At 48.1% G+C, this 17,702-nt stretch overlaps 1 long non-coding RNA gene across 1 annotated transcript; it reads right to left on the minus strand.

Annotated features, from left to right (window-relative positions):
- Positions 1 to 2,023: 2,023 nt before the first annotated feature.
- LOC129490410 (uncharacterized) lies at positions 2,024 to 2,706 on the minus strand. Its single transcript, XR_008660240.2, has 2 exons — positions 2,568 to 2,706; positions 2,024 to 2,475 (listed from the first exon to the last, which is right to left on the minus strand). It is a non-coding gene; the product is annotated as an uncharacterized lncRNA (long non-coding RNA).
- Positions 2,707 to 17,702: the final 14,996 nt, after the last annotated feature.

The raw sequence follows: 17,702 nt of genomic DNA on the forward strand, positions 1-17,702 counted from the left end.
GGCAGGCGGCCGGGGGGTAGAGGCTGCCGCGAGGCCAGACCACGCCACCGCCCTCCAGCCCGGGCAACACTGAGCACTGGGTGAGAGAGACTCCGTCTGTAGTCCCAGTACCTCGGGAGGCTGAGGCGGGCAGAGCACTCGGTGTCAGGAGCTGGCGACCAGCGTGGCCAAGATGGCGAACGCGTGCCTGCATCCAAAGGAGAAAAGGCAGGCAGCGGTGGCAGGCGCCGGCAGTCCCAGGCAGTCCGCGGCGCGGGCAGCAGCAAGCCGAGTAGATTGTAGCCTGGGCCAGAGAGGGGAAAGAAAGAAAAGAAAGAAAAGAAAGAAAGAAAGAAAGAAAGGAAGGAAGGAAGGAAGGAAGGAAGGAAGGAAGGAAGGAAGAAAGGAAGAAAGGAAGAAGGAAGGAAGGAAGGAAGGAAGGAAGGAAGGAAAGAAAGAAAGAAAGAAAGAAAGAAAGAAAGAAAGAAAGAAAGAAAGAAAAGAAAAGAAAGAAGGAAAGAAAGAAGGAAAGAAAGAAGGAAAGAAAGAAAGGAAGGAGGAAAGGAGGAAAGGAAGGAAGCCACATTAGATTTTTTAAAACAAAAAGGCAGAGGGAGATTTGACTCCAGAAGAGGAAGTAGGAGATGTGATAATGAAAGCAAGAGATTGAAACAATGTGAGGAAGGTGTCATGACCCAAGGAATGAGGAGAGCCTCCAGAAACTGGAAAAGGCAAGGAAACTGATCCTCCCCCAGAGCCTCTGCAGGGAGTGCGGTCCTGCCAACACCTTGATTTCAGCCCAGTGAAACTCATTTTGGACTTTTTTCAGAACTGAAAGACAATAAATTTATGTCGTTTTAAGTCACTAAATTTGTAATAGTGGCAATAAGAAAGTAATACACCCAGAGGCCGGACGCTGTGGCTCACGCCTATAATCCCAGCACTCTGGGAGGCCGAGGTGGGCAGATCACGAGGTCAAGAGATCGAGATCATCCTCTTCGACATGGTGAAAGCCCATCTCTACTAAAAATACAAAAATTAGCTGGGCGTGGTGGCACATGCCTGTAGTCCCAGCTGCTGGGGAGGCTAAGCAGGAGAATCGCTTGAACCTGGGAGACAGAGGTTGCAGTGAGCCGAGATCGTGCACTCCAGCCTGGGTGACAGAACAAGACTCCGTCTCAATAATAATAATAATAATAATAATAATAATAATGCGCCCAGTTTACTTCTTTCTTGGATGTACCATTTCCATTAAATAATGGATGCTCGCTGAGCATTACCTTCTTTGCTGATGTTTTCAGTTTTGATCCAAGAATGGACATGTCAGAATATAACAACACCTGCTGATGCTTTCTTTCTTAGTGTCTAAGTATCCAAAAGCAGTCACTAACAAGCCAACAGTTGCTGCTTAAATGGACTATACCAGGCAGCGGTGTCAGGCAGATGCTGTGCCCAAAACCCTAAATGGCACTTACTGCCTATTACCACAGGCTCCAATCAGCATAACTGTCAGTCACCGTCACTTGTAGCTGAAAAGTCTCATTAGAACTGTTCCTAATGAGAGGTCAGTCTGAACAGCCTGCTGGATAGTTTCCTTAAGCACTCCTCTTTCTTCTAGCTACTTCATCAGTATAGTGGTATTATCCCCTCTCCTCCCTTCCTTCTGGCATCCTGTACTGTTTTACTAGTATGAAGGTAAGCTCTTAATTGTGTATTCATCCAACGATCGCTGTTTTAATTATGGCATTTCTCGGCCGGGCGCGGTGGCTCACGCTTGTAATCCCAGCACTTTGGGAGGCCGAGGCGGGTGGATCACAAGGTCAGGAGATCGAGACCACGGTGAAACCCCGTCTCTACTAAAAAATACAAAAAATTAGCCGGGTGTGGTGGCGGGCGCCTGTAGTCCCAGCTACTCAGAGAGGCTGAGACGGGAGAATGGCGTGAACCCGGGAGGCGGAGCTTGCAGTGAGCCGAGATTGCGCCACTGCACTCCACCCCGGGCGACAGAGCGAGACTCCGTCTCAAAAAAAAAAAAAAAAAAAAAAATTATGGCATTTCTCCACTGGGAACATTCCTTACAATCAAAAGAAGTGTTATACATTCTTAACACTTCTGTTCTTACAATATATTCAGCAGTATCAGTTACAACCATTTGGGTATGTGAACTGTTCACTAAATAAAACATAATACAGTAAGTTTCAAGGGCCACAATGGTATGGCCTCTTCTACCACAGACAAATAGATTAATTTCGGCAGGCCTTGGACGTCTGGCAGGTCATGGTAGCTTCATCAGAAACATGCAGTCCTTTTCTTCGTAAGAGGCATCAGTTCTTAGACTGCTGGAGGGCTTCAGTGTAGTAAATCTATATACATAGTCCCTTTTTTTTTTTTTGAGATGGAGTCTTGCTCTGTTGCCCAGGCTCTCTTCAGGGAGTACAAGGCAGTGCAGAGGACACGAGCAGTGGGGTTGACTGGAGCAGAGTGGACGCTTCTTTCCTTAAAGGAACAGAGGTCAGGGTAAGAGAGAGGAAGAGATCGGGGGTGTGACAGGAGCAGTTCCACACCAATAAGCACAGTTTTGGACTTACTTTCAGATTTAAGTTGCCTTCTGCTCAGCATCTACAAACTTTTTTTCGTCTTTTCTTTTGAGACGGAGTTTTGCTCTTGTCACTCAGGCTGGAGTGCAGTGGCGTGACCTTGTCTCACTGCAACCTCCACCCCCTAGGTTCAAGCAATTCTCCTGCCTCAGCTTCCCGAGTAGCTGGGATTACAGGCGCCCACCACCATGCCTGGCTAACTTTTTGTATTTTTAGTAGAGACGGGGTTTCTCCATGTTGGGCAGGCTGGTCTCGAAATCCTGATCTCAGGAGATCCACCCACCTCGGCCTCCCAAAGTGTACGGCGCCCAGCCAAGCATCTACAAACTTTTACAACTAAGATACCACTCAGGCAGCTGCTTCAATCCTACCACTGTAAATCTCTTGCTGTTTGAGTTTTGTTGTTTTTGTTTTTGTTTTGTTTTTATGAGACAGTGTATTGCTCTGTCGTGTATCGCTCTGTTGCCCAGGCTAGAGTGCAGCGGTGCGATCTCGACTCACTGCAACGTCAACCTCCTGGGCTCAAGCAATCCTCCCACCTCAGCCTCCCAAGTAGCTGAGTCCACAGGTGTATGCCACTACACCCAGGTAATTTTTTAAAAAATTTTTTGTAGGCTGGGTGCGGTGGCTCATGCCTGTAGTTCCAGCATTTTGGGAGGCGGAGGCAGGCGGATCACCTGAGGTCGAGAGTTCGAGACCAGCCTGACCAACATGGAGAAACCCCATCTCTACTAAAAATATAAAATTAGCTGGGCGTGGTGGTGCATGTCTGTAATCGCAGCTACTCGGGAGGCTGAGGCAGAAAAATCACTTGAACCCGGGAGGCAGAGGTTGCAGTGAGCCAAGATAGCGCCATTGCACTCTAGCCTGGGCAACAAGAGTGAAACTCCATCTCAAAAAAAAAAAAAAAAATTGTAGAGATAGGGTTTTGCCATGTTGCTCAGGCTTGCATCAAACTCCTGGGCTCAAGCGATCTGCCCGCCTCAGCCTCCCAAAGTGCTAGGATTACAGGCGTGAGCCACCGAGCCCAGCCTCTAAATCTCCAAATATTCACTGACGGGTAGTATGTACTATCAGACCAGGGGAAATCTTTTCATTTCATCTAACCCAGCCCATACAGTCTAGTAACAACTAGGACACTGGGAGGAAACTTAATCCTCCCAATTAACTGCTTAGGCAAGAACATGCACTATAAGATCCCAGGGAGTCTTATCACAGCCCTTAACCTGGCCCACATCCCTCTTTCTTCCAAAAAGGCTTCGTGACCTTACTAGGCTCAGGTTGGATGCCAAATTTGTCAAGGCTAACAGAGTTGTCCAGTAACAGTATCTAGGCTATTGGGGAACCAGCATGGAGCAGTTCCTCTAGAACTACAAAAACAAATTCTAATTTTTAATTGGATTTAAACATTGCTTTTAGGCCAGGCATGGAGGCTTGTGCCTATAATTCCAGATCTTTGAGAGGTCAAGGCAAGAGGATTGCTTGCACCCAGGAGCTCAAGGCCAACCTGGGCAGCATAGTGAGACCCAATCTCTGCAAAAATTAAAAAATGGGCCAGGCACGGTGGCTCATGCCTGTAATCCCAGCAATTTGGGAGGCCAAGGTGGGCAGATAATGAGGTCAGGACTTTGAGACCAGCATGGCCAACATGATGAAACCCAGTCTCTACTAAAAATACAAAAAATTAGCCGGGCGTGGTGGCAGGAGGCTGAGGCAGGAGAATTGCTTGAACCTGGGAGGCAGAGGTTGTAGTGAGCCGAGACCACGCCACTGCACTACAGCCTGGGCAAAAGAGCCAGACTCTGTCTCAGGAAAAAAAAAAAAAGAGGGCCAGGCAATAGTGGCTCATGCCTGTAATCCCAGCACTTTGGGAGGCCGAGGCGGGCAGGTCGCTTAAGGCCAGGAGTTTGAGACCAGCCTGCCCAAGATGGCAAAACCCTGTCTCTACTAAAAATACAAAAATTAGTCAGGTGGGGTGGCACATGCCTGTGGTCCCAGCTACTTGGGAGGCAGAGGCACAAGAATCGCTTCAACCTGAGAGGTGAAGGTTGCAGTGAGCCCAGATTGCGCCACTGCCCTCTGTCCTGGGTGGGAGAGAGAGAGAGACTCTGTCTCAAAAAAAAAAAAAAAAAAAGTTAATTTAAAATTTAAAAAAAAATAAAGCCAGGCATAGCGGCATGCACTGGTAATCCCAGCTACTTGGAAGACTGGGGTGGGAGAATCACCTGAGCCTGGGATGTTGAGGCTGCAGTGAGCTGTGATTGCACCACTGCCCTCCAGCCTGGGCAACAGAGACCTTGATTCTAAAAAAATAAAAATAAAGAAATTAACATTGCTTTAAGTGTGACAGAACCACCAACTATGTAGAAAGTGCCCTGGATTATGTTCAGAGCAGCACTCACCTGCAGCTGCTTCTTCAGTCCTCTTCCAGGGCAGCCCATAGAGCTTCATCAAACACCTTTAGCCTCTTCCACATGAATGCAGAACACTCCAACTATTCAACAACCTTCGGGTCACAGACCATCATGTCACCCATCTATGGAGTGAGGGGATTGTATTTGTCCTTGGTTAAGCTTCTCCGTAGTACAGGGTTACACTTCTGAGATCAATTTTGGTTCCAAGAAACAATGAGTCGGTGAATTATCTCAGGTACCCACTTTTCACATTTTCTTTTTTTTTTTTTTTTTGAGACAGAGTCTGGCTCTGTCTCCCAGGCTGGAGTGCAGTGACACCATCTCAGCTCACTGCAAGCTCCGCCTCCTGGGTTCACGCCATTCTCCTGCCTCAGCCTCCCGAGTAGCTGGGACTACAGGCGCCCGCCACCACGCCCTGCTAATTTTTTTGTATTTTTAGTAGAGACAGGGTTTCACTATGTTGGCCAGGATGGTCTCAAACTCCTGACCTCGTGATCCGCCCACCTCAGCCTCCCAAAGTGCTAGCATTACAGGCTTGAGCCACCACGCCAGGCCCACTTTTCACATTTTCAAATAAGGACAGAAGACCACTAGAAGATAAACTATAAGGCCAGGGGTGGTGGCTCACGCCTGTAATCCCAGCACTTTGGGAGGCCGAGGTGGGCAGATCACCTGAGGTTGGGAGTTCGAGACCAGTCTGACTAACATGGAGAAACCTGGTCTCTACTGAAAATAGAAAATAATCCGGGAGTGGTAGCACATGCCGGTAATCCCAGCTACTTGGGAGGCTGAGGCAGGAGAATCACTTGAACCCAGGAGGCAGAGGTTGCAGACAGCCGAGGTTGCAGTGAGCGGAGATCGCACCATTGCACTCCAGCCTGGGCAACAAGAGCAAAACTCCATCTCAAAAAAAAAAAAAAAAGAAGATAAACTATAAATATTAATACCTCTGGCTGGGCACGGTGGCTCACGCCTGTAATCCCAATACTTTGGGAGGCCGAGGCAGGCAGATCGCTTGAGGTCAGGAGTTCGAGACCATCCTGGCCAGCATGGTGAAACCCCGTCTCTACTAAAAATACAAAAATTAGCTGGGTGCGGTGGCAAACAGCTGTAATCCCAGCTACTTGGGAGGCTGAGGCAGGAGAATCGCTTCTACCTGGGAGGCAGAGGTTGCAGTGAGCCGAGGTCGCACGCCATTGCACTCCAGCCTAGGCAACAGAGTGAACTCCGTCCCAAAAAAAAAAAAAAAAAAATTAATACATCGTATTGTGGATAGCTGTGGGGGTCATTCTGTTATAATCTTTTTGCCCTGTAGGACTGAAAAGTGCAAGATTATATGGCTCAACAATAGCTGTGACTGCACAGTTTTCAAAAAATCACTGGTATATCTGCCAGGGCAAACTGTTGATAATGAAAAATAAGAAAAAGGGGCCGGGTGCAGTGGCTCATCCTTATAATCCCAGCACTTTGGGAGGCTGCGGTGGGCAGATCACCTGAGATCAGGAGTTCGAGACCAGCCTGGCCAACATGCTGAAACTCCATCTCTACTAAAAATAGAAAATTAGCCGGGCTTGTTGGCAGGCACCTGTAATCCCAGCTACTCGGGAGGCTGAGGCAGGAAATTGCTTGAACCAGGGAGGCGGAGGTTGCAGTGAGCCAAGATCATGCCATTGCACTCCAGCCTGGGTGAAGAGCTAAACTCCATCTCAGAAAAAATAAATAAAAGAAAAAAAAATCACTCGTACATATTCAGACAATTTGTTTGTTGTATAGGATATCAAGACATATATTACCAACAGCTTCATTATTCACAATTGTCTGCATTGCTGAAATATTTTTGAGCCCACTTTAAATATTCCAAATTTGATTTTGACTCGGCATTTCCAGTCGGCTTTAAAGACCTAAGTATTTTTATCAGCTTGAGGGGTGTTAGCAGGAAAGGGAGTGAAAGAGTGTTTAGGCCCTCACAGGTGGTTGAGGAGGTGGTTCAAATTGACTAGATGGTGGTAGTGGGTAAGATCGCCTGCCAGGAAGTACTGGAACCCAGGGTCCCCAGGTTTTCAGGTTTTTGGGTATACAACATGGAAATACTGTAACCCAGGGCTTTGGGTTTTCAGGTTTTTGGGTATACAACATGGAAATACTGTAACCCAGGGCTTTGGGTTTTCAGGTTTTTGGGTATACAACATGAAAAAATACATACTTGAGACCCTTGAGTGTTGTTTCAAAAAGTTCCAGGAAGAAGCCGAGCCTCAGCAAAACAAAAACCAGCTAGATCCAGAGATGCCTGAGATGGATACGAAATGTGGCTAAGTCTTATTACCATACTAAAAACCCTCGCCCAGGTGTTATAGAACCTAACTGGGGTCCACTCACCTGCCTGACACAGCGAGGTTGTGCAGCAGCAGAAAGGAAGGCATGTATTTATTTTTTTTTATTTGTGGAGACGGAGTCTTGCTCTGTTGCCCAGGCTGGAGTGCAGTGGTGTGATCTCGGCTCACTTCAACCTCCACCTCCCGGGTTCAAGTGATTTTCCTGCCTCAGCCTCCAGAGTAGCTGGGACTGGAGTTGCCAGCCACCACACCCAGCTAATTTTTGTATTTTTAGTAGAGACGGGGTTTTGCCATGTTGGCCAGGCTGGTCTGGAACTCCTGACCTCAGGTGATCCGCTGGTCTGGAACTCCTGACCTCAGGTGATCCGCCTGCCTTGGCGTCCCAAAGTGCTGGGATTATAGGCGTGAGCCACTGCAACCAGCCACATGTAAGGCTATCATTTTAAGCTACTATTACCTTTTTATTAAGTTACTTATTTACTCTCAGGGCTAGCTATGTGCTGGTAATTTCTCCTGAAAGAACTCAAGACTTTTCTTTATTTCTGTGCTTAGATACTCAGCAAGCCTTTAAGAGAGGGTCCCTGCCCTGTCTCACAGGGAGGAGCTTCTTTTTCGCCATTTTCTTTCTCTCTCTTTTTTTTTAAAAATCGGCTGGGTCTCCCTATGTTGCCTAGGCTGGTCTCGGGCTCCTGGCCTCTAGCGACCCTCCCTCATCAGCCTCCCAAAGTGCTGGGATTACAGGCATGAGCCACTGCGTCCCGTCCCTCATTTCCTCCTCTCTCCTTCCCTCTCCTTTCCTTTCCCTTCTTTCTTTCTCTCTCTCTCTTTTTTTTTCTTTTCTGAGATGGAGTTTCGCTCTTGTTGCCCAGGCTGGAGTACCACGGCGCGGTCTCGGCTCACAGCAACTGCCACCTCCCGGGTTGAAGCAATTCTCCTGCCTCAGCCTTCCAAGTAGCTGTAGTTACAGGCATGCGCCACTACGCCCGGCTACTTTTGTATTTTTAGTGGAGACAGGGTTTCTCTCCATGTTGGTCAGTTTGGTCTCGAACTCCCAACCTCAGGTGATCCGCCTGCCTCAGCCTCCCAAAGTGCTGGGATTACAGGCATGAGCCACTGCGCCCGGCCTTATTTGCTATTTTCTACGCATGCGAGATATGTAGAAACATGATGGAAAACTGCACCAGCACGGCTTTTGCTCCACCTCTACATACGACTGGGGCCTAATAAAAGCACTGTTTTCACCTCTGTTCAGGGAGGCACTGCTTTAAGAATTACCCCCAGTGTTTTCCATACTTGTTGTAAGTAATAGCATCCCCTTGTCAAATCCTTGGTTGTGGTCACTGTACTGTCACCCACCAAATAAGCAAACTCACCCACTAGGTGGGGAATAGTCCTGCAAGAAAAAGTCTTGGCAGGAGGGACAGAGGTCAGCCAGAGGCTCACTCCACCATACCCACAGCCTCAACAAGAACAGAGAACACAAGAGAAGACTGCCCTACTGGCCCTTGCTTTCCCTATCTGCGGCCTCCAGAATCCGGTGTGGAAGAACTGTTCAGAAACTGTGCTGAGGCCCTTCCCTATTCCCCCACGCCATCCACCTTACCCCAGCGGCAACTTTCTGGCCGGACAGGTCAGGAGCCCGGCTAAAAAGGTGAGTGGGCCATCAGCCTATACAGGCAATGAGAGTGTCAACCGCCAGATTACTACTGTCAGTTACGAAAAAACGGTCCTCTGGAAGCGACGTTCTCTGTGCGTCACGTAACACGCTGCAGGAAAGGTACACTGGGGGGTATCACGTGACCGCCAACGGCTGGGGCGAGCGAGCGCCTAGAACCCAGCGATCGTCCATGGCCAGGGAGGTTCCAGTCACGTTCCTCTCTCTAATGCCATCCTCCGCGCCTCACCTAAGCAAGCGCCACCTTCTCGCAGCTTCCTGCCCCCTAAAGCCTGGGAAGTCCTGGCCCTCCCAAGGTGGGGAAACGGAGGAACGGACCTGAAATAAGCTGTGGGACGCGCGGCCGTGGAGCTGGACTGCACCGAGTCCCAGCGCGCATCCGGGCTCCGGGAGGCCCACCGAGCCGTGACGTCAGAGGCGGGGCCGAGCACTGGGCGACATCTGAGCTCGGGGCTCCGCGGGTCCGGCGGCCTCTTGTTTCGCCTTCTTGCTCTTGGGCCATCTTCCCTAAGTGGGAAGACCTAGGTTTTACCAGTCGGTTACCCGAGACCTTGAAGCAACGGCCGCGTTTGTTTGCAAAACTCGCCTCATTTTGTGGCACCCGCCCTGCGCAGGTGGAGCCCTTAGATGGGAACACGTGGACGAGGCTCCGATGGGAAATGGGGGCTGGAAGTATGTTAGGAGCCCGGAGACAGGTCGCCCTTCGGCCTGAATTTGGCTTAACTAGGACTGTGGGTACCTCCTGGCCCCTGACTGTTTACCAAAGCAAGCTTGCTGCGAGCTGTTGTAGATGAGCTTTAACCTCCGCTGGTCCGAGGGGCTCTGAAGACCTTCGGCTTTTTATTTTATTTTATTATTTTATTTTATTTTTTGAGACAGAATTTCGCTGTCGCTCAGGCTGGGGTGCAGTGGCGCCATCTCGGCTCACTGCAACCGCAGCCTCCTGGGTTCGAGTGGTTCTCGTGCCTTAGCCTCCTGAGTAGCTGGGATTATAGGCATGTGCTATATCCCACGCCCAGCTAATTTTTGCATTTTTTGGTAGAGAAGGGGTTTCCCCATGTCCAGGCTGGTCTTGAACTCCTGGCCTCAAGTGATCCGCCCGCCTCGGCCTCTCAAAGTGTTGGGATTACAGACGTGAGCCACTGCACCCAACCTGGAAACACTTCCTGGAAACAGTGTTTTTTTTTTTTTTTCTTGAGAAGGAGTCTTGCTCTTATCGCCCAGGCTGGAGTGCAGTGGCGCCCCAGCGGGGCGATCGTGGCTCATTGCAACCTCTGCCTCCCAGGTTCAAGGATTTCCCCTGTCTCAGCCTCCCAAGTAGCTGGGACTACAGATGCCTGCCACCACGCCTGGCTAATTTTTGTATTTTTAGTAGGGACGGTGCTTCACCTTGTTGGTCAGGCTGGTCTTGAACTCCTGACCTCAGGTAATCCACTTACCTCGGCCTCCCAACTTGCTGGGATTACAGGCATGAGCCAGTGTGCCCGGCCTGGTCATCCGGGGCTTTGACCTAACATTTTTTATGCTAAAATGTTGGGTAACTCCATATGCTCATTAATGAATTTGGTCTGAGACTAATTGCGTAGTTTTTATTTAAAATTATGTTACACTTTGATTCGTGTGTGTCCTGTTTTAATACTCCAATACTCTTGATTTCAGCTTCTTTAATAATTAAATATCTCAGTGGTGTGTGATCCCAGGGAAGTATTCTTGGCACGGTTTTGACATGTTTACTTGCTTGGAAGGACATTGTGGGAATATAATGAAGCCGAAAACATGGGAATATTGCGAGTCAAAAATATGCTTTTCCTTCTATTTCAATATCCACAAAACTTCTGAAACATGCCCTACATGTGTCCTTGAGTATATTACTAATAAGGAATACAATATAAGGCTTCCATCTCAGAAGTTAAAGTGGTGTAGGATTGCCAACATTTATACAGAATTTAGTATTTGTCCAGCACTGTTCTAAGTGCTCCACAGGTTTTAGCATCGATTACCCTCAGTGAAGTTATTACCCAGTGAATAGTCCCATATTACAGATAAACTAACTGCCTCACTATGAGATTGAGTAATTTGCTCAAAGTCACACAGAGCTAGTATCAGCTTCTCTCTCTCTCTATTTTTTTTAAATAGGCGGGGTGGCTATGTTGCCCAAGCTGGTCTCCAAGTCCTAGGCTCAGATCCTTTGGCCTCAGCCTCCCTGGAGTAGCTGGGGACTAGGGCACACGCCACCACACTGGGCAGGATCTGCTTTTTTTTTTTTGAGACGGAGTCTCGCTCTGTCGCCCAGGCTGGAGTGCAGTGGCACAATCTCCGCTCACTACAAGCTCCGCCTCCCGGGTTCACGCCATTCCCCTGCCTCAGCCTCTCCGAGTAGCTGGGACTACAGGCGCCCGCCACCACACCTGGCCAATTTTTTGGATTTTTAGTAGAGACGGGGTTTCACCGTGGTCTTGATTTCCTGACCTCGTGATCCGCCCACCTCGGCCTCCCAGAGTGCTGGGATTACAAGTGTGAGCCACCACGCCCGGCCCCAAATTTTTAAATATTTTTGTAGAGACAGGTTTTCACTGTGTTGTCCAGGCTGATCTTAAACTCCTGGCCTCAGGCAATCCTGCCACCTTGGCCTCTGAAAGTGCTGGGATTATAGGTATGAGGCACCATGCCTGATATTTTAAGCGTAATTTAATAATAGCATCTTTAGGCATTATTTTATTAGATCTTGTTGCAGCTTTTACTACTGTAGTTCAATGAGCTCCAAGTTCTTGTCCCACGACTGAGAAGAATGAGGTACATGGACACCAGAGAGTAACTAAGGCAGAGTAGAATTTGTTGAGCAAAAGAAAAGCTCTCAACAGTGAGACGGGACCCAAAGGTGGGTTGCTAGTGATGAGGCTGAGTCTAGAAGTGTCTACAGGCTTGAAATGGGGAAGTGTGTGCTGACTGGTCTGTGGGTATGCTTGAAAAACACCATTCAGAAATAGGCATGAAAGTGTAGAGGACCAATTGGGGAAGGGAGGTAATGATTCGACACATCATCATATATATATAATATATTATAAATATATATTATAAAAAAATAGCTGAAGGATAAAGACCAATCAGGAAAGAGCATGCCAAACAGGAATGGGATCTCTAAATCTGGTCTGTGGATTTAGCCAGAACTTGTAGCTTGGTTTTCAGGCTTCAGACTGTCCTTAGCTTGAAGGTTGAGTTCCACCAGGGACCCATCCCCGTCTCCCTAAAAATTTACCTGCTTCCTATTACTATCAATCTCTTGTATGATGGATCTACAAGTAAGTGGATAAGGCAAAAGCCTTTCTTTTTTTTTTTTTTTTTTTTTTAAGACGGAGTCTTGCTCTGTCGCCCAGACTGGAGTGCAGTGGCGCAATGTCGGCTCACTGCAAACTCCGCCTCCCGGGTTCACGCCATTCTCCTGCCTCAGCCTCTCCGAGTAGCTGGGACTACAGGCGCCCGCCACCACGCCCGGCTAATTTTTTGTATTTTTAGTAGAGACGGGGTTTCACCGTGGTCTCGATCTCCTGACCTCGTGATCCGCCCGCCTCGGCCTCCCAGAGTGCTGGGATTACAAGCGTGAGCCACCACGCCGGGCCAAGGCAAAAGCCTTTCTAAACAGGTGATGGGTATTTATCTTTCTGCCACAAGATATTACTATGTTTAATCTCTGGACCTAGCTACGTACTCTATTTTTGTTTTGTTTTGTTTTGTTGTTTTGAATACAGAGTCTTGCTCTGTCACCGAGGCTGGAGTGCAGCGGCATGATCTCGGCTCACTGCAACCTCTGACTCCCGGGTTCAAGCGATTCTTCTCCCTCAGCCTCCCGAGTTGCTGGGAATACAGGCGTGTGCCACCATGCCTGCTTAATTTTTGTATTTTTAGTAGAGACGGGGTTTCACCATGTTGGCCAGGTTGGTCTTGAACTCCTGACCTCAGGTGATCCCTCCCAATGTGCTGGGATTCCAGGCGTGAGCCACTGTGCCCGGCCGCTACCTATTCTTTATTCCTTCCAGGTACTACTCAGTGTGAATCAGTTTCACTGTACACTGGTTATCAACTTAAGTCCAGTGATACAGAACACCCATGCACACAAGTTATACTTAATGGAACCCCATGATTGTTACTGGAGTATTTAACATTATATATTACCCCTTTTATAATAGCTGTACAAAAATTACCCATGAGTGAATGAGCTGAAGCAGGTTTATTGCTTATGGATAGGCAGCAAGGAGCAACAGAAGCCTAGGATTTATTGTGAGCTGGTCCCCCAAGGCTCAAGAAAGCTGCCCAGGGCAGACAAGGTCTCAACTGCATGTACTCCACTTGCACCACAGCTGAGAAATCCCAGAAAGCAGCCCTCTCTGGGTTATATCTTCAGGGACCACAAGACTTGCTGGGCTAAAATGTTGGAGGACATGTCGCTTCTAGAGGAAAAAGAAACAAAGTCCAGGCTGTTCCAGCCAGTTCCTCCCCTATCGCAGGATGTTGCATTCTGAGCATATTCTATAGTTATTATTATTATTATTATTTTTGAGGCGGAGTTTTGCTCTTGTTGCCCAGGCTGGAGTACAATGGCACAATCTTGGATCACCGCAACCTCTGCCTCCCAGGTTCAAACGATTCTTCTGCCTCAGCCTCCCAAGTAGCTGGGATTACAGGCACGTACCACCACGCTCGGTTGATTTTGTATTTTTTTTTTTTTTTTTAGTTGAGACACGGTTTCTCCATGTTGGTCAGGCTGGTCTCAAACTCCCAACCTCAGGTGATATGCCTGCCTCGGCCCCCCAAAGTGCTGGGATTACAAGGTGTGAGCCACTTCGCCTGGCTCTACAGTGATTCTTGAAAACCATGGCCAGGCGCAATGGTTCGTGCCTGTAATCCCAGCACTTTGGGAGGCTGAGGTGGATCACTTGAGGTCAGGAGTTGGAGATCAGTCTAGCTAACATGGTGAAACCCTGTCTCTACTAAAAATACAAAAACTAGCCAGGTATGGTGGTATGCATCTGTAGTCCCAGCTACTCGGGAGGCTGAGGCAGGAGAATCACTTGAACCTAAGAGGCAGAGTTTGCAGTGAGCCGACATTGTGCCACTGCATTCCAGCCTGGGCAACACAGTGAGACTCTGTCTCAAAAAAAAATAGTAATAATAATTAAAGCACAAGCATGAAAAGAAGAACTGGGTTGGGGTCTAAGGCCACCCAGAGAATTGTTCTCCACCCCAGCTCAAAACTTGGTCTTATTGTTGTTTCATCATGATGGATGTCTTCGTTGCTCCTCACAAGCCCACTCACTTTTGGAATACCCACTTCGCTCTCTGGAATGTCCACTTCACAGAGATACCATGGATATTGTTCCCTTTCTGTCAGTTCTGGCTTGCCATTCATTCCCACCCGATTGCAACATACCAGCTAGTAGCTGTTTTTCTCAAACCACACTCATGGACTACATCTCAAAAATAACTCCATTCTCTGAAGTATAGAACAAAGAAGGTCCAAATGGCCTCACTCCCAAGGCTGAAAGTTGTTCTGTAAGCTCAGCTACGGCTGTCAGGCAGGGGCCTCAGTTCTCCATATGGGCTTGCGAAGGGAAAATAAAACTTGGGGCCCCAAAAACCACTAAGCTAAAGAGAAGAGTGAAGATAGGAACTGCTTAGGGCAAACCTGCCTCCCATTGTATTCAAAGTCATTCCTCTGCTCACTGAGATAAATACACATCTGATTGCTTCCTTTGAAAAGGCTAATCAAACTCAAAAGAATGCAACCATTTGCCTCTTATCTACCTATGACCTGGAAACCCACTCCCCTCTTTGAGTTGTTCTGCCTTTGCCTCGAGTCTGCCTTTGAGTCAAATTGTCATGCCTTTCTGGACCAAAGCAATGTTCATCTTACATATATTGATTGATACCTCCCTAAAATGTATAAAAGTAAGTTGTACTGGGACCACCTTGGGCACATGTAGTCAGGAGCTCCTGAGGCTGTGTTATGGGTGTGCATCCTTAACTTTGGCAAAATAAACTTCCTAAATTGATTGAGGCCTAACTCAGATATTCAGGGTTTACAGGCTTCTTGGGCTTCCTCATGGTAGCAGCTGAAGTCTAAGCAGGAGCCTTCAGAATTGCCTAATGCCAGGGCAGTTCAAAGAAAAATATTGCTTGGTAAAATTGCTGTATTTTTAGTAGAGACGGGGTTTCACCGTGTTAGCCAGGATGGTCTCGATATCCTGACCTTGTGATCTGCTCGCCTTGGCCTCCCAAAGTGCTGGGATTATAGGCGTGAGCCACCACGCCTGGCTAAAGTTTATATGACCTTTCTTTTTTTTTTTTTTTTTTTTTTTTTGAGACAGAGTCTCGCTCTGTCGCCCAGGCTGGAGTGCAGTGGCGCAATCTCGGCTCACTGCAAGCTCCGCCTCCCGGGTTCACGCCATTCTCCTGCCTCAGCCTCTCCGAGTAGCTGGGACTACAGGCGCCCGCCACCACGCCCGGCTAATTTTTTGTATTTTTAGTAGAGACGGGGTTTCACCGTGGTCTCGATCTCCTGACCTCGTGATCCGCCCGCCTCGGCCTCCCAAAGTGCTGGGATTACAAGCGTGAGCCACCGCGCCCGGCCGTTAAGTTTATATGACCTTTCAAGAAACCAGGAGAGATAGGCCGAGCGTGCTGGCTCACGCCTGTAATCCCAGCACTTTAGGAGGCCAAGGCGGGCGGATCATGAGGTCAAGACTGAGACCATCCTGGCCAACATGGTGAAACTCGGTCTCTACTAAAAGTACAAAAATTAGCTGGGCGTGGTGGTGCGTGCCTGTAGTCCCAGCTACTCAGGAGGCTGAGGCAGGAGAATCGCTTGAACCTGGGAGGTGGAGGTTGCAGTGAGCCAAGATTGCACCACTGCACTCTAGCCTGGCAACAAAGCAAGAATCTCTCAAAAAAAAAAAAAAAAAAAAAAAAAAAGGGAAAGAAAAAAGAAAGAAAGCAATCAGGAGAGATATGACAGCAAAATCCCTCAACAGGCCAGTTCTAGCCAGCAAGATAAGGCAGTCCTGTCTACTTTAACTCTTACAAGAAAAGTAACCTGGGCCAGGCGCAGTGGCTCACTCCTGTAATCCTAGCACTTTCGGAGGCCGAGGCAGGTGGATCACCTGAGGTCAGGAGTTTGAGACCAGCCTGGCCAACATGGCTAAACCCTGTCTCTACTAAAAATACAAAAAAAATTATCTGGGCATGGTGGCCGGCGCCTCTAATCCTAGCTACCTGGGAGGCTGAGGTAGGAGAATCGCTAGAACCCTGGGGGCAGAGGTTGCAGTGAGCCGAGATCATGCCATTGTACTCCAGCCTGGCCTGGGTGACAGTGCGAGACTCCATTTCAGAAAAAAAAAAAAAAAAAAGTAACCTGAAGTAACTTGATGTTAACCATTCTGCTTTTTGTATTATTCTATTTCCTTGTGCCTGTTCAAACTACTGTTTACAAACTGTTCTGCCATGCCCAACAGAGCACCTTTTCTAAATCTTTAGATGAGATGTTGCCTAATCCATAAATCTCTAACAGAAGCCAATTCGATCTTTAATTATGTTTTTTATGTGTTAAAATTGTTTTTTAAACTTATGTTTGTGATATGTAGGGGCCAGTAAAGTGCAAGGCCCTCTTACCAAGTCTGGGTGTAAATATTGCCTTATCAGGTATCTATGAAAAGCCCCAGGTACAGGCTGCATCTTTTTTTTTTTTTTTGAGACGGAGTCTTTCTCTGTCCCCCAGGCTGGAGTGCAGTGGCGCGATCTCGGCTCACTGCAAGCTCCGGCTCCCGGGTTCACGCCATTCTCCTGCCTCAGCCTCCCGAGTAGCCGGGACTACAGGCGCCCGCCAACACGCCCGGCTAATTTTTTTGTATTTTTAGTAGAGACGGGGTTTCACCGTGTTAGCCAGGATGGTCTCGATCTCCTGACCTCGTGATCCGCCCGCCTCTGCCTCCCAAAGTGCTGGGATTACAGGCTTGAGCCACCGCGCCCGGCTAAGGCTGCATCTTTCTACTGGACTATGTAGCATAAATATAACCACAGTAAAGCATGACCACTGGAAAAAATGAATGTCCAGATAAACCTGTGCAATCCCCCTGTGTTGCTATTAACTCAAAACCTCCTTTGTATTGATTCACAAGCCTCTGAATTTCCTCTGAGGATGCCAGGAACAATTTGATTACCAGAATCATCGACTTAATTGCTTCAATATATGACTAATTACTTGATGCATTATTGTTAAAAGTCTGTAACCTTTCGGAGGACCCACCATAGAAAGGATGCATTGAGCACCCAGCTACTGACCAAAACATCTGTGTTATAGTGGACGCCATCTCATTTAAGTTAACTGAAGGATGCTCCACAAATGTCTGTTAATGAATTTAACTCTTTTACTGCCCCACATCTAACTTTTGAGTAATTGGAAATACATAAAAATAGGGTAATTTCACTCTATTTTTTTTTTTTTTTTTTGAGTTGGAGTCTCGCTCTGTCGCCCAGGCTGGAGTGCAGTGGCACAATCTTGGCTCACTGCAAGCTCCGCCTCCCGGGTTCACGCCATTCTCCTGCCTCAGCCTCTCCGAGTAGCTGGGACTACAGGCACCCGCCACCACGCCCGGCTAATTTTTTGTATTTTTAGTAGAGACGGGGTTTCACTGTGGTCTTGATATCCTGACCT

The sequence above is a fragment of the Symphalangus syndactylus genome, chromosome 9, assembly GCF_028878055.3.
Source record: "Symphalangus syndactylus isolate Jambi chromosome 9, NHGRI_mSymSyn1-v2.1_pri, whole genome shotgun sequence".
NCBI lineage: Eukaryota > Metazoa > Chordata > Mammalia > Primates > Hylobatidae > Symphalangus > Symphalangus syndactylus.